The sequence below is a fragment of the Balaenoptera physalus genome (genome assembly GCF_965194825.1).
Source record: "Balaenoptera physalus genome assembly, chromosome: 13".
NCBI classification, from domain to species: domain Eukaryota; kingdom Metazoa; phylum Chordata; class Mammalia; order Artiodactyla; family Balaenopteridae; genus Balaenoptera; species Balaenoptera physalus.
In genome coordinates, this window is record NC_138892.1 from 63,970,619 (window position 1) to 63,987,862 (window position 17,244).

Below are 17,244 nucleotides of genomic sequence, written 5' to 3' on the forward strand. Positions count from 1 at the left end.
TGCAAGAGCGTTCACTTCATGCCAGTGGGAGGTAGAAAAATATACTTGCCAAATGTGATAAAGAAAACTCTGAAGGGCTGAAAACAACTAAACCAATGAGTAAAACCATCCAAAGAACCTTACTGTTCATTTGTAACCTTCTCCCTTAAATGTGAGCATTCACTTTAATATAACATAACTTTATATTCACAAAGAAGACTGAAAAGATAACTATAAAAGAGAAGCTCTAAAATATTATTAAAGCACCCTACTGTTTCAGCTAAACAGGAGTCAGCATTCATTCATACATGCTACTCTGACAAAGTCCAGGACTGCGCAGGAGAGGTCTGAGAGCCCTGCTCCCTGATTCCAGGGCGAGTTCTCCTGACCTCCCTCCTCTCAGACGCCCTCAGTCATCATGCATCCCAGTGCCGCCCGCTGACTCAAAGAAGAGATGCTCATTTATTAATCATACTCCTCCAGGAACAGGAGGCCACAGCACTACCTAATATTGTTATATTAAGATAACATTCTCACTTTTAACCTTTTCCCTCTCTAGAGTAATCAGAATAGTGAGGGAGCTTCTGTCTGTAAACTCTGAGGACAATGGATAAATTAAAAAATCATTTATATGAAATTCCATACTGCTGACAAAGAATCCAGACATTTCAATATTAGATGCCAGGTACAAATAAACTTATTTACAAAACAGAAGTAGAGTCACAGATGTAGAAAACAAACTTGTGGTTACCAGGGGATTGGTGGGGCGAGATAAATTGGGAGATTGGTACTGACATATACACACCACTATATATAAAACAGATAACTAATAAGAACCTGCTGTATAGCACAGGGAACTCTACTCAATGGCCTATATGGGAAAAGAATCTAAAAAAAAAAAAGAGTGGATATATGTATATGTATAACTGATTCACTTTGCTGTACACCTGAAACTAACACAACATTGTAAATCAACTATACTCCAATAAAAAATTTTTTTAAAATTAGATGCCAGATTTTCAACCACCTTTGCTTAAATAAATAACTTTTACAGTGATTTAAGAAGTTATGTTGTCAAATAAATGATGGATTTCCCATTCCAATATGCACTAAGCAGGCCTTTAAAAAAAATGAAGTAAATCGATATATGTTGATATGGAAAGTGCTCTGAGAATAACTAAGTGAAAAACAAAGTGCCGAAAACTTTGTACAGTGGAGCCCCTCCATATGAAGAGTACATCTCTGTGTGTATATGCTAGTTTGCCTAAAGGGCAAATTAATAGAAGGATTCACAAAGACTGGAGAAATATGTGAGTTTTTAAATATATAACAAAAAAACTAGCTTAGATAATTTTTAAAAGAAGTTAATGGAAATTTTTACTGATCTTGTATAAATATCTGACTATATTTAAAGCAAATATTACCTATTCTAGCATAAAAAGTAGAAGTAACCAAGTTTCAAAGAAATAAAACTGAGACGAGTCATAGCTGTTTTTAAAACATGCAAATCATATTTATCTAAATACTTTGGGTAACTGAACTCCTTAGTTAGTGAATCTTCAGTCTACTTTAGTGCCAATTGAAAGCCATGTTTTTCAGGATCATCCAAACCAGGTCAACACTCTGAAAGTCTCCTGGTCTTGGACACAGTCAAAGCTCTAAGATTCAATTAGCCCCAGACTGGCTATGCACAGTAATGATCATCCTCAACTATCTACATATATATGGCTTTTGTTAACCTGTTTTACCACCATGCAAAACAGACACAATCCAACTCATATGGTCAAAACTTTGTCTTTAAGACCCTCTCCCAATTTCTCCCTTTTTCATTTCTACTTATGATTCTTATTTTATATTTCTAAAACAAACTCTATCCCTGCCAAAGGTCTTCTTTTATATACTAAGTTATATAAAGCACTGATAAATGAGATTAGATTCTTACATGAACCAAAGTCTTAAAGCCATGGAGCTATCAGGCTGGAATACTGTGTATAAGATGGTAGCACCTACTGGCAATGTACTATAGAATTATTCAGCTTTACTGAACACTGTAAATACCTAAAAAACACAGAAGGAAAGAAACCATGTTCCAGAAGCTGACCTGGAGTTATGAGATCACAAAGGCACAAAGAAATCCCACCTTGAGGGTAGAAGAAGGAAGGGTGAGAGTAAAGGGGGAGAAGGGAGGAGCCCTTCAATACATTCCCAGGAGGCCATGTGCCAGAGGCCACTTATTTCTTTTCTCATTTTTACTTTAGTCCATCTGGAGATTTTTCTTCTGTGAATAAATGGCTTATTTTATAATGTAAATCAATACACAGACTTTTGGTTAATACATTTAATTGTCACAAAGAAAGAAAAAACTATACTTGAGAGACATGGATGTAGTATTCTCCTCAATGGCCACATTAAGTATAATCTTGGTGTACTTGAAGCTTTCTGTTAATAAAACCTTACCAGTCGGTACTTCCCTGGTGGCACAGTGGTTAAGAATCCACCTGCCAATGCAGGGGACACGGGTTTGAGCCCTGGTCTGGGAAGATCCCACATGCCGCGGAGCAATGAAGCCTGTGCGCCAAGACTACTGAGCCTACACTCTAGAGCCCATGAGCCACAACTACTGAGCCCACATGCCGCAACTACTAAAGCCCGCGCACCTAGAGCCTGTGCTCCGCAACAAGAGAAGCCACCTCAATGAGGAGCCCACACACTGCAATGAAGAGTAGCCCCTGCTCGCCACAATTAGAGAAAGTGCGCGCATAGCAACAAAGACCCAATGCAGCCAAAAATAAATAAATAACATTAAAAAAAAAAAAAACCTTACCAGTTCACTCTCCAGTTCTAAATATATTTACCGATACACAAAAGGACAGGAAACCTACTAGCTGTGTGCACCACTAGCTTGCTAACCTGCGTTTCCAGAGTCGGCATGGTTTTACTCTCATTAGAGCCAACAGCTGCCAAAGTGTTAATCCTTTTAGACCTTGAACCCAAGCTCTGTGATAATTTATGCGGCCAGTGTAACTTAATGGTATTAATAAAATAATTCTTTTAACATATCAAGTTATTCAAAGTAGAGCTCCTCCCTCTCAATAAGAGAAAAGTGTCAAAGTAAACTAAAAGAATTGAATGACAGCTAAAAGCTGAAAGGTGGGGGAATTTCCTGGAGGTCCAGTGGTTAGGACTTGGCATTTTCACTGCCGGGGCCCGGGTTTGATGCCTGGTCAGGGAACTAAGATCCTGCAAGCCGCACGGTGCGGCACCCCCTCCCCAAAAAAAGCTGAAAGGTGGGTCACCAATTCTGAAAGACAAGCCCTTTAAGACACCCAGGGCTGACACCATTAAGTTATTTTACCATTGTTAAAATAAACCAGATAATCTAAAACCAGTCAGGCAAATAAAAACAGCAAAACACCTAAGTTGATATAAGACCAAGATAGACAAAACATTTTATCACATATCAAACTATAAATACCTATGTTACATTTGAGCTGGGCCAACTTTTTAAATACATTATTTTAATATTTCTAATGTCCTTTTCCTCTTTGACAATTACTGTTGAGTTCTTAGATCAATAATCCAATCGCTAAACCGCTTCACACTTAACCATAAAGCCTTATAATGATTGAGTATACGAATCTTAATTTATATCACAAGGTAATACATGTGATGAGGTAATATATGTACCAAGCTTCACGTTAACATACACTGAGTTTACTTCATATAATTAAAGAAAACTCTACTAAGTTCTAAAATTGGTCTAAACATCAGCCAAATAAAAAAGGGAAGTTTCTTTCCATCTAGAGGCCTCATCACTTAAAAATTAAACCTAGGGGCTTCCCTGGTGGCGCAGTGGTTGAGAATCTGTCTGCCAATGCAGGGGACACGGGTTCGAGCCCTGGTCTGGGAAGATCCCACATGCCGCGGAGCAACTGGGCCCGTGAGCCACAACTACAGAGCCAGAGCGTCTGGAGCCTGTGCTCCGCAACAAGAGAGGCCGCGATAGTGAGAGGCCCGCGCACCGCGATGAAGAGTGGCTCCCATTCGCCACAACTGGAGAAAGCCCTCACATAGAAACGAAGACCCAACACAGCCAAATATAAACATAATAAATAAATAATAAATAAAAATTAAAAAAAAAAAATTTAAACCTAAATTAATTCTCACAAAATCCCTTGAGGTAAACACTATCTTTACAGGTGTGAGAATCAGACCAAATGGAAAAGAGAAAAAGATATCATGGTTCAGATTCAAGCTTAGGATGACATTTGCTTCTGTGCTCTAATTTTAATTAATAAGGCAGCAGAGAAGGTTGCTTGTGTTCCAGCATCTCATACTTGAAACAAAGGGGTAGCCTTCACATCATCTCCATTTGTGACCTTAGGCCATTCACTAATCTCTGACTGGCTTTTTTTCATATGCAAAATGGGTGGAATCATTTGTAAAATTGGGACATATATTTAATGAGCTGCTGCTTTGAGTTTAACATAAAGTCAACATGTTTGATCTTTCCAGAAGACTAAACTCAGCTCTGGTCTTATGCCAGGACATTGAGTCTAGAGCTATACATAAGTTCTACTTAGTGTATGGGTTTTAATTCCAGCAAGAGTAGAAAGGTTGAGAAAGGTTGTAGGAGAAGTGTAAAACTCAGGTTTAGCTCAGACTGAAATTTAGTTGCCTGCTAAAGAGAGAAAGGGGAAAAAAAAAAAAAAAAAAAAAAAGAGGGCTTCCCTGGTGGCACAGTGGTTAAGAATCTGCCTGCCAATGCAGGGGACACGTGTTCGAGCCCTGGTCTGGGAAGATCCCACATGCCGCGGAGCAACTAGGCCCGTGAGCCACAACTACTGAGCCTGTGCATCTGGAGCCTGTGCTCCGCAGCGAGAGAGGCCGCGATAGTGAGAGGCCCGCGCACCGCGATGAAGAGTGGCCCCCGCTCGCCGCAACTGGAGAAAGCCCTCGCACAGAAACGAAGACCCAACACAGCCAAAAATAAAATAATAAATAAATAAATAAAAATTAAAAAATAAAAGAACACTTAAAAAAAAAAAGATTTAAAATAACACACACCAGATGGATACACAGAAAGAAAAAAAAATCAGTATAATAAAATCTTAGAATAGCTTCAGGTTCAACAACTGGGCATTAAATTTAGCCCCCAGCTTCTTGGCCTTCATGGAGAAATGAGACAAATGATTTAGTTCCTACTATTTGAAAAGATGGTATACCTAACTTGTAAAAGGAATTTCCTATGTGAGTTCTGGTCCATAAACAAGCTAAAATTTTATAACATCAAAACTTGATCAATCTATACTTTTAAAGTCTAAATTCCTGTTTTAAAGAAAATGCTTTCACTGGAAATGATGATCACAACAATGATCCTCCAGTAGCAGCTGCTGTAACAATTAACCCAATGAGTCACTCCTTGGGCCACAACCGTGAACCTCAATCATTCCTCCAGTGGGGCGACAAATGCCATCTTTAAAGAGAGAAGGAAACCATGCTGTAAATGTTACTCTGCCCATCTACGCCACCACCTTACTTTCAACAGTTGCAAGGAAGAAAAGAGAGAAAAAAGAGCAGCATGAGAACCTTAGAAAATAATTAGCTCCTGATTAGCACATATTTGCACTGTAATATTCAAGTTTCTCCTCTTAACCTCTTCTAATTTTTCTTCCTGGAGGTCTTAAATCACTCAACTGTTTAAAATTTAGGTAACATGAAGAATCCTCCTCTGGCCCAAAAGAGCCTACAATATCTGCCCCCTGTTCACCCGTATCTACGGATCCCATCACCACTCTTCTAATTCACCAACCTCACACCCTTTGCAGTTCCTCAAATACATCGATTCTGAGGATCCCTGCACCAATCATTTCCTGTGCCTGAAACACACCTTCCCTAGACTTTCTCATAACATGGTTCCCTCTCATCGTTCCAAGTCTCAGCTCAGTCTCTTATCACGTTTTCAGAAACAATGTTTCTTATCACCCTAGAGAAAACAGCACTCTATAACCCATCAGTTTTACCTTATGTCATGGAAAATAGCACACTACAGCAATTACTTGTCATTTTAAGGCAACCAGCAGGATTATCACAATTTTAAATCAATAAGACACTTACCAATCACTTCATTAAATCAAATGACTTTAAAGGTCCTCACCTTTAATACAAGTAATACTAATTCTGAACATTAAGAGATTTTCCCTTATACATCACTTGACTTCACCAGTCCCCACTCCACCCTCTACACTTAAACCGTTCTATAGAAACAGGCACAACATCCAGATGGACAGTAGCGGCCCTACACATACAACCCAGCAGCTGGGTTAAGATGGAATTCTAGCTATCCTGGTCTTGTTACAGGTGCCTGTTCCCCACACAGTAGAGGTATACAACCCAGGGGATAGAAAGGTATCTCATTCAGATAGCATTCCCTAAAATAGGTCCTCCTGATCTTCAGTGAAGTGACTAGTAAGGAAATAACTACTGTACATCCATTTGGAACTCTGAATATCTTGTGTAAGCACAATACAGTAGAAATACTAACAAAACAATTTCTAAAGCTGTTTCACCAATGTATTATTTCAAGGTTGGTTTTCTTGGGGGAGGGGTGGGTCAGGGTAACTGAACATATAAGTCTAGCTTTGCTTTCATTCATCAGTATTCTGTAGCTACCAAAATAAATTCTAAGCCTATAAATTACATTTTTATAAAAGCCCATGGTCCCAAGAGATAATTTTCTTCAAAATTTCTTTCCTATACCTTGTTTTCAAACACAACTAGGACAGAGTTTAACGTATAATACAGCTTGTCCTTCTACTCTCTGATGGACCTAAAAACAGAAATGCAGGCAGTATGCTTGCAGTATGTGACAAGTAATTGGAAAACTTAAGAGAACCGGTGGGAAGAGCAGAATAGAGAAGCACAAGTGGCAGGCAAGGTTTATGTGGATTTCTAGCTTTCAAAAAGGAACTGGAAACGGTTAAAGTATTTTTAGAGTTGTTGCTTCCACATAAGATCTCAGAGTACAGGAGACACTACGGAGAGGAAGAAAACTTGAAAACAGAGAGACTTGGACTGAACTAGTACTACAGTATTGGCAACTTCCTAGGTGATCACAATCTGGCATAAATCACTTCTAGGCACCTCTGTTAATTAAAATAAGATGTTAGTCTTATTTTGGACAGAACCTAACAAGCTGTCCCATGAAAAATATTCCCTCCTCATCAAAGATACCTCCATAACCTCTAATAGGGCAGGTATCCAAAAGAAGGGGGGGGCAAAAAGTAAGTAACTTTCTTTCCTCCTTTCTTCCTTTCTTCCTTCCTTTCTTTCTCTTTCCTTCTTTCTTTTTCTTCCTTCCTTCCTTTCTTTCTTCATTCATTCATTTTTTGGAACTGAAAGCAAATTATTTATTTTTTTAAAAAATGAAAAAAAAAAGAAAGAAAGAAAAAAGAGAAAATTTACAGAAAACTTTTGAACAGAAGAAAGGTGCCAAGATGCAGAGGAAGAGAAACACGGGGACATAAGGAACAAAGGGCCCGGTGGGAGGGACCAGGAAGAACTGGTGGAGAGCCTGGAGTCACTTTTGCCTTCACATCAAGGATGAAGAGGGACTTCCCTGGTGATGCAGTGGTTAAGAATCCACCTGCCAATGCAGGGGACATGGGTTCGAGCCCTGGTCTGGGAAGATCCCACATGCCACAGAGCAACTAAGCCTGTGTGCCACAACTACTGAGCCCACGTGCCATAACTACTGAAGCCCACACGCCTAGAGCCCGTGCTCCGCAACAAGAGAAGCCACCGCAAGGAGAAGCTCGCGCACTGCAACGAAGAGTAGCCCCCACTCACTGCAACTAGAGATAGCCTGCATGCAGCAACGAAGACCCAATGCAGTCAAAATTAATTAATTAATTAATTAATTATTTTAAAAAAGGATGAAGAGGGGAGAGCTGGTACCGGGGGCACTGGGATCTGGGGAGCAGAGCTGAACTGCGAGCTGAAAGCAGGGAGTCAGCACTACCCTAGGTCGGGCACCCCCTCTCCCACTGCTGCCCGAAATCCCAGGGAATCCCTAGCTACCTGCCAAGGTTCTGATGGTCTCTGTGGGAGAGGGAAGAGGTGAGAGGGGTGACCTACCAAGTCATAAGAAGGTGTAAAAAGCAACTTTAATTAGTCATCATGTAAATATTTTAATAAGGTCCATATAAGCAAGTGAAGGGTGAAACAAGAGGGTGGTCTAAAGGCTGTGCAGAGTCAATAACAGAACATCCACAGAACCTAAAAGGACAAGGGAATACATATATTAAACCATCACGCTGTACATGCTAAATAAATGCATTAATATGAGGACAGGAAAAGGGTACGAGAAAAGAGAAGGGGCCCCTGACTTTGTGTCAAGCTCCAATTTTACCTAGAAGCCAGCTGGCTTTACATATACTTCCAACTGGAGTGAAGAATGGAGTGAAGGTGCACACGTGTGAAAACAAAGTGTCTGTATCTGGAAGAGAAAAACCTCAGAGCAGACAGGCTTCAGTTTTACCTAATGTATACTACTTACTTTTTATTTATTTATCTATCCATCTATTTGTTTATTTATTTATGGCTGCACTGGGTCTTTGTTGTTGCGCACAGGCTTTTCTCTAGTTGTGGTGAGTGGGGGCTACTCTTCATTACAGTACTCGGGCTTCTCACTGCGGTGGCTTCTCTTGTTGCGGAGTATGGGCTCTAGGCGCCCGGGCTTCAGTAGTTGTGGCATGCGGGCTCAGTAGTTGTGGCTCGTGGGCTCTAGAGCACAGGCTCAGTAGTTGTGGTGCACAGGCTTAGTTGCTCTGCCGCATGTAGGATCTTCCCAGACCAGGGCTCGAACCCGTGTCCCTTGCATTGGCAGGCTGATTCTTAACCACTGCGCCACCATGGAAACCTTACTACTTACTTTTATCATACATTCACCCACGGTTCAAAATCCAAAGATACAAAAGATATACATACAGTGAAAATATCATTCCCTCTCCTGTTTTCCAGTCAAATTCTTTCCTGAGAATTTGCCCAAAGATGCACATACTATAAGCAAAAGCACATTTTCATGTAGGCAAATTCTGATCTAGATGTTTATAATAATATTTTTTTAAAAGCAGTCTTTGTTTTAAATAACTCACTGGCATCACACATATTCATACATTCCGACTTTTCTATGAGGCTGACTTCAAGACTGTTTTCTTTTCGGCCGATCAGCGCGGCTTGCGGGATCTTAAGTTCCCCGACCAGGGGTTGACCTCAGGCCCTCGGCAGTGAACGCATGGAGTCCTAACCACTGAACCACCGGGGAATTCCCGAAGACTTTTTTTTTTTTTTTTTTAAGTATCAAGAGAAGAGTGAAAGTTCTGGATTATGAAGTCTGGGTTCTTGCCTCAATTCTGTGCAAGTCTGGGAAAGTCCCACCATTTCTTCAGCATTCTCCCTTCTCTCTGTGGCCACCTCTTGAGTCCAGGCCACCATCAGCTCCTGCCTGGACCTGCCCCAGCCCCTCCACATCCTCCAAATAATCCACCCTCTTGCCTCCTCTAGGCCATTCTACTCAGGACTGTAGCTGACATAACTTTTTAAATGCAAATCTTGTTTTTATGTGAATGCTCAACTCTTTTGCAATCTTTTTACCATTTCGGTGAAACCAGGAACAGAGTACATGATCATCCACAGCATCCACAGTGAGGTTGGCAGTCTTTAGAGATCACTCCCTGAGTTGGATTCCCTCACTGAACACATGAAAAGACTGAAGCCCACACAGAGACAAAGTAAGTGGGCCACATCTAGAATGCACTGGTTCACAGAATGCCATGATTATGTGGGAACCTAAAGGTCATTCATTCATTGATAAGTATTCGTCGAAGCCCAGGCACCGTGCTAGGTTTCAGGAACTGCGGTGAACAGGTGAGGTCCCTGACTTCTTAGAGCTTATATTTCTAGATATACTTCCAGAAAAGAAGCAAGTAAATACCCAAGATGATACTCTCTCACTTCATTGGAATCCCTATCAAAATGTCTCCTCCTCTAACCACTGTCTAGAACAGCATCCCTCACTTCACTCCACCTGCTTCATTTGTCTACACAGCACAGATCACAGCCAGAATATGATATATTTGTGGTTTGTCTGTTTTCCCACTAGATGGAAGCTTCCTGCGTGTGTCTACCTCACTCACTGCTATCTCCCCAGTGCCTAGAACAGTGTCAGGCACAGAGTAGGCACTCAATAAATATTGCTGGAAAAAACAGATAAAGGAGAAACTGAGGTGGGCAAGTAGCCACTTTGGGAAGGGTGATCAGAAAAGGGCTCTCAGACGAGGTGACATTTAAGCTGCATCTTGAAGAACAGTAAGGACAAGAGCCAGGAACAGATTAGTCCATGCAGAAGGAACAGTGAGTGTCAAGGCCCTGGGGCATGAAAGATCCTGGTGTGAAAGGGACAAGGTAGCCCTACATAATGAGGGAGGGGAAAGCAGTAGATGAGGCTGGAGAAGCAGGCAGGACCCTGAAGGCTATGGTGAGGAGTCAATAATTTACTCTACATGAAATGCCATCATTAAGGACTAAGCAAGGAGTTACATGATGTGGTTAAGTGTTTTTTATAGAGCACTGTACCTGTTGTGAGGAGAATAGTGTATAGAAAACAAAAATGAAAGCAGAAGAACCAATTAGGAAACTCAAGTAGTTTTCCAGTTGAGAAATAACAGTGATTTAGTGGTGAAACACAGATGGAGAGAGGTGAATGTACTTGAGATATGTACTAAGGTAGAATTGATAAGACATGCTGATTGGCTGGATGGAGACAGGGAGGATTTAAGATGATTCCCAAGTTTCTGACTTGTGCAATTGGGTGTATCAGGATCTACTTACTGAAATGAAAAAGGATTGAAGGGGAAAAGCCAGAACTGTCTTTTGCACCCATGAAGCCTGAGTCATAGGTTACCGATCTCTAGGTGGAATTCAGAGGACAGGTCTGGGCTGCAGATACATACTCAGGAGTCATCAGCATAAAGATGGTATTTAAAGCCACGGGAGTGAGTGAAATCACCGCGGGAAGGAGTACAAATAAAGAGAAGCAAGGCCCGAAACTGAGTCTGGAGGCATTCCAGCACTTAGAGGTCACACAGAGCAAGGGAAGGCAGTAAAAGAGAAGGAGGATTGGTCTATGAGACAGAAAGAAAACAACTAGATTCCATCGCAGAGGACCTGGGTGCTCTTGGCAAGAATGGTTTCAGTGAAGTAGTGAGGAATGGAGCCAGTAATGCGTGGTTTAAAGAGTGAATGGAAGAGAAAAAAAAGTAGAAGAGAGAATAGACAACTCTTTTGAAAAGAGCTGTTGAAGGGGAGAGAAAGCGGGTCACGAAGTATCGACAGAGGTGGATTTAACAAGGGACGATTTCTTTCTAGAGACAGAGTGCACCAGAGCGTATCTGTACACTAACAGGGATGCTCTAGCAGACAGGGAGAGCCTGAAGATGGAAGAGGGAGATGGGGGACCACAGAAGCGGCAAGGTCCCTGTGAAGGAGGTGGGACACTCAGCACAAAGGAAAGGACTGTAATGGCGGGGGGGGGGGGCAGGGGGAGAAACAAGTGCTTGCTACATTATAACCAGCTGGAGGGAAATGAGAGAAGAGGGGCCCAGCTGCCAAAAAATCTCTAGATGTGGTGGAGGGCAGATGAGGGTGTCCCTCTGGACAGATTTCTATTTTCTCAGAGAAGCATCAAGCAAAGCCATCAGCTGAGAGAACAGAAGTCTATGAGGTTTGAGGGAAAGGTACGAAATAGTCTTCTTAGAACCTGAGAAAGCAAACTTAACAGCTGGGCTTCCCAGCAGTGATGAAGCCCATTTCAGGCTGGGGTTATGTCTACATGGAATTTTAGTAACATTTTCTGTACATGGTAAATATTTCCTTCAGTCAATTTTGTTATTCAAATTTATACCAGGAATTAGATTTGTAATATCATCTTTGGAAATCACTGATCTAATATAAGTAAATGCCGCCCCCCCTCACCAAAATAGAATAGTATGGACTCTCTACACATTCCCAGGATTTGATTCAATCATCTGATCACCAGCATCTTTAAAAAACAGACCAGACAACAAACCAAACAGACAAAAAAAATTATATAATCAGGGGAAATGTGACCACAGACTGAATATCTTACATATTTCTGGATAAAATTACATACTGATGCTTGATACGCTTTAAAATAATTGGAGGGGGTGGGAGAAAGCAGGTAAGGGTATAGATGAGATTAGATTGGCCATGTGTTGGTAACTGTTGATATTGGGGTGATTGGTACATGGAGATTCCCTATACTAGTCTCTCTACTCTGGTATGTGTTTGAAAATCTCCAATTAAAAAAGTAAAAACAAATAGTAAAAGAAATCCAGAACACTAAAATACAACCAATATTTATTTTATGCTTCCAATATAAACTAATATTCCAAAGTTTCATAGTTTTTTTTTTTTTCATTTCCAAAATTCTAGTTTGCTTAACAACTAACTAATCAGGAAAAGAAGCTATTATCCTTCCAAACAAAATTCACTTTATTTCAAAAGTCACCACCTTTCTCTCTTGTCTGTTTTGTTGGATCAAGCCTGCCCCACTGCCCAGGTCCCCCTGTACAGCCTGTACACTACTGCCCGACTTGGGGGTTCAGCTTCAGGCTCACCGGCTCCCACACTAAGCTCTGCCTCGATCACTATTAAAGGCAACATTTCGGTCTCAAAAATGAAAAGAAAAAGAAAAAAGTAAAATAAAAGTGACCATCTTTTCTTTCCTTCCTCAACAACTGTCTCATCTCCACAGCTCTTGGAACCACCCCAACAAACAAGCTCACCTTCATTAACTTCTCTTTTAGCCAAAAGAAGTAAAGGACCAAGACCAGAGGATCCTTGCCGATGGGAATGGACTAGACAGCCCTCTGTGCTTCCCAGTGCCCCTGCTGCCTTGGTCAGGTTAATTTATACCAGAAGTAGCTTTTAAGAACACTTAACCACTGTGGTGAATGTGGGTAGCAAATGAATGCTACGGAGGAGAAGTCAGCACTGAGTAATGCCCCTCCTGGGATATAAGATAGATCATATTTCTTCGATTCTACTAGCAATTCTCCTCTATCGCCTCCCTCATCTCTTTTCACCACCACCCCCTTCTAAAACCAAACTTGTGGCAAATAAAATGAACTGGACACCATATGACTGGAAAGAACCAAAATCCTATTGGACACCGCTGCTCCAGTTCTGCCTTGTCAATCTGAGGGTTACGTGACTGGTTTCACTGACAGAACTGGTTGCCCAGGAGGATGGATATTATCTCTGAGAGCCACAAAGAACGTCTTCTCTTTGCACTAGCTGTCCTAAAAGTTTCTTAGCTTATCAATACATATCTGTTTCAGTGGTTCCCAAATCTGGTTAATTACAGGAATTTCTAGAAGAGTTCTTTTAAGATTTGGTTGGGGCCCATAAAAATTTTTTAAAGTCATCAGGTAGTTGTGTACTCAGGTATAGAAACTAATGATGTATTACGACCTGAGGTACAAACATAAGTCATATTCAAAAGAGTAACCTACCTCTAAAATCTTTAATTATTCTGAACATAATCAAAATATTTTCTCTGAATAAAACCACAATTCTAGATAATAGGCAAAGTAAAATCAAATTGTTAATTCAGCAAAAATAAATTAATAAAAAGCTAACAAATTACAAGGAAGGACTAACGCACAGTCTTTTAAGACTGGTATTATTGACATTTTGGACTGGATGATTCTTAGTTGATAGAGGCTGTCCTGTAGGATGGTAGGATGCTCCTATCATCTGAATATAAATTCAGTGAAAATCTTACTGTAACAACATAATGAGTGATTTTGCTGAAATGAAGGCAAGCTCTCTGATTTCTATCTACTAGAATGATAGCAGCATCCCCCCAAGTTGTGACAATCAAAAATGTCTCTAGACATTGCCAAACGTCCCCTGGGGGCAAAATCACCCCAGTTCAGGACCACTGGATTAAAGGAACTGGGTTAAAAATAGAAGAAAAAAATTGCAAAAGTAGACTGAAGATACAGAAAGTTAAACTGTCTTCAAAATATAAAGCAATAGCATGAGGAGCACTGTTATTAGTTCTTTATTTTTATTAAAAACAAAACTAAAGGAAATGGACTTAAGTTATACAAGGGAGCATCTAGAGTACTCATAAGGAAAAACTTCTTAACTCCTAAGGTTTATTACAGCCAGGAAACCTTGAGGCCCTTTCCTGGAGATAATTAGAATGAAAAGGCTGTGATATGACTCAGAAGATTTGGGACTAGAGCGTGTAGGTCTGACAGACCTATCGAGGGCCCTTTTTAGCCTGAGAATCTCTCCCGCCCTGGAGCCTGAAAGACTCCTTCAGAAGGAAAGCACTTGAGTCATAGTTAATGTCTCCCTCTGGACTCAGGTCCATGTGATGTGACCAGTTTCTGAATGCACACACAGCAAGCCAACAAGGCTAGCAGGTTTATGGCCCTTCCTTGTTGCTTGTGTCCCTTAAGGCCAAGGTGAGGCTGTGAACTAGTCTTCTCTTCTGTGCCCAGGGTCAGGCCTAGCATCGGCGTAGAGCCCGTGCTGAGACTGCCAGTCCAGAGTGGAGCTCTGACCAGTAATGGTATTCAACCCAGATCAGTGCATCTATAGGGTCTATCTCAGCAAAAGTAAAGGCAAACAGAAGAAATCTGAGAAAAGAGAAAGAAATAAGTCGTCACAAATTACTGTAAATCAGCAGTCCTCCAAAATGTGGTCCATGGGCTTCTGGGGGTCCCCCAAGAACTTACGAAGGTCCACAAAGTATAAAATAGTTTAATAATATATTAAGACATTATTTGCCATTTTTACTGTGTGAAAGTCTATTTTAAATTTTTACCTCTTGTTCTTTATCTATAGCAATGGATTTCAAACTTTACACTTTTAAATTATTTGCTCTGATGGTATAAAAGCAATGGAGAATAAAATGGCTGGAGCCTTAGCACAAATCAAGACAGTTGATGATTTAAGCCACGCACTCACAGTGGAAATTACTGGTGTTATTACATTTTGACCCCTGAGTCCACATCTTTCTAATATTCTGTGTTGCCTCAAAGAAAAGCACTTACACAACTGAGTTGTGAGCTGAACTGACTGCCTTTTTTAAAACCAGCTACATTCACTTTATTTTTCTCATATAAAACTCTGTGATCGCTACAGCTGGAGCCTGGGTCCTCTGCACAGAAACTCTGGTGTGGGCCTTTACAAGATGGTCAGTGAATTCCTGATATGCAGACTTGGTGAACACCGTCTCTTTCCAGAAATCAGGAGTGAGATAACTGTAGGTCTTGGGAATGGCATCAAAAGCGACCTTGGTGAAGTTGCCCAGGGTGGTGGTGCAGCCCCTGGCAGAGGTGTAGCAGTGGTCAATTCCGGCCATCATCAGTAGCTTCTTGGGCATAGGGACTGAGACAATGCCAGTGCCCCTGGGGGCAGGGATGAGGCGCACCAGCACAGAGCCACAGTGGCCAGTCATCTTGCAAGGGACAGTGTGGGGCTTGCCGACCTTGTTCCCCCAGCAGCCTCACCGCATGGGGATGGTGGAGAGCTTGGCCAGAAAAATGGCCCCACAAATGTCAGTGGCTACCTCCGTTGAGCACTTAACACCCAAACACCATTTCTACTTTAACACCATTTCTACTTGAAATGATGAACAAACTATGGTTTTCAGACTTGAGTATCTGGCAGACATTTTCTTAAAAATTAACGAAGTGAGACTGTTACTGGCAGCACTGACAATCATAAACTTCAGTGAACTGACAGTGATTTCAAAGCAAAAATCAAAATTTTAGAAAACTTGAGATTGACAGCTTCCCAATACTTAGCATTTTTTCTTATGAGACTGAAGGTGAGATTAACAAATATAATTTTTGACAATGTATAATGAAATGTGTCATAATTTGGAAGATGTACCTAACACAGCGATTCAATATTTTCCAAATGACCAATGCATGATGTTAAAAAAAAAAAAAACATATACAAGTTAATGATCCATTCAAACTATAATTTTAATGTAACAGTATGAAAAGTTATCGGTTTCACATCCTACATTGTAACTAATCTTTAATAAACTATCACTTGAGTTTGGGTGTAGTACCAAAGAAGACTATCCACAGTTATATGATAAGACTATTAAAATACTCCTGGTTTTTCTAACTACATAGCTATGTGAGGCCAGATTTTCTTCATATACTTAAACCAAAACAATTTATCATAACAGATTAAATGAATAAGTAGATATGAGAATCCAGACATTAGAGTCACAAAAAATGTAAAACAGTGCTTTTCTTTTCATTAAATATTTTTTGTTTACGAAAACAGTTATTTCTCATAAAAATATATTACTTATGAGAACGTAATAGATTTATTATTGTTATTTTAAGTGAATTAAATATTTTTAAAATATTTCAGTTTTAATTTATAATGTAGTAAGTAAATAATGACAGATGCAATACACATATAAACAAAGCCTCTTTGAGTCTCAATTTAAGAGTACAAAGTTTTAAAACCACTGTTACAGATAAAGAACAAGAGGAAAAAAATGTAAATAGCCTTAAAAAAAAAAACTGTAGTGATATATAAATAGGGGAGAGTTTCATCTTTTAAAAGTTATGAAAATTCAGCAACAAAAAGAAACAAAAAGGAAAACTACCAATACACAGAACAACATGGATGAATCTCTAGAGAATCATGCTGAGTGAAAAAAATCCAACCCCAAAAGGTTACATACTCTGATTCTACTTAGATAGCATTCTTGAAATGACAATTACAGAAATGGAGAACAGGTTAGTGATTGCCCTGGGGGAGGGGCGAGCTGCCATGGGAGGGGACGTGGGTGTGGCTACAAAAGGGAACAGGAGGGATCCTTGTTAATGGAAATGTTCTGTATCTTGACTGAATCAATGCCAATATCCTGGTTGTGACCTTGTACTACAGTTTTGCAATATGTTACCATTGGGGGAACTGGGTAAAAGATAACTGGGATAGCTTGGTATTATTTCTTCATAACTGCATGTGAATCTACAGCTATCTCAAAATAAAAAATTTAATACTGAGAAAGCTATGAAACAGAAATCAAGAGAATGTAGCATGACTCTATCAAAAGTCTAGACGTTATAAATCCTGCCTACCAACTCAAACTGATTAATGATATCTTTAGACTACTAATATTTTTTCATATCT

The 17,244-nt window shown here is 40.3% G+C and overlaps 1 protein-coding gene and 1 pseudogene across 6 annotated transcripts in view; both read right to left on the minus strand.

The window, feature by feature from the left end:
- DIP2B (disco interacting protein 2 homolog B) overlaps window positions 1-17,244 on the minus strand; it is a 246,041-nt gene that overhangs the window by 145,479 nt on the left and 83,318 nt on the right. The window lies entirely within an intron of this gene.
- Window positions 12,252-17,244, minus strand: part of LOC309641290 (small ribosomal subunit protein uS5 pseudogene) — a 57,751-nt pseudogene continuing 52,758 nt past the window's right edge. Inside the window, exon 2 of the transcript in view lies at window positions 12,252-15,682. The product of the transcript in view is annotated as a small ribosomal subunit protein uS5 pseudogene (transcript). The remainder of the gene's footprint in view (window positions 15,683-17,244) is intronic.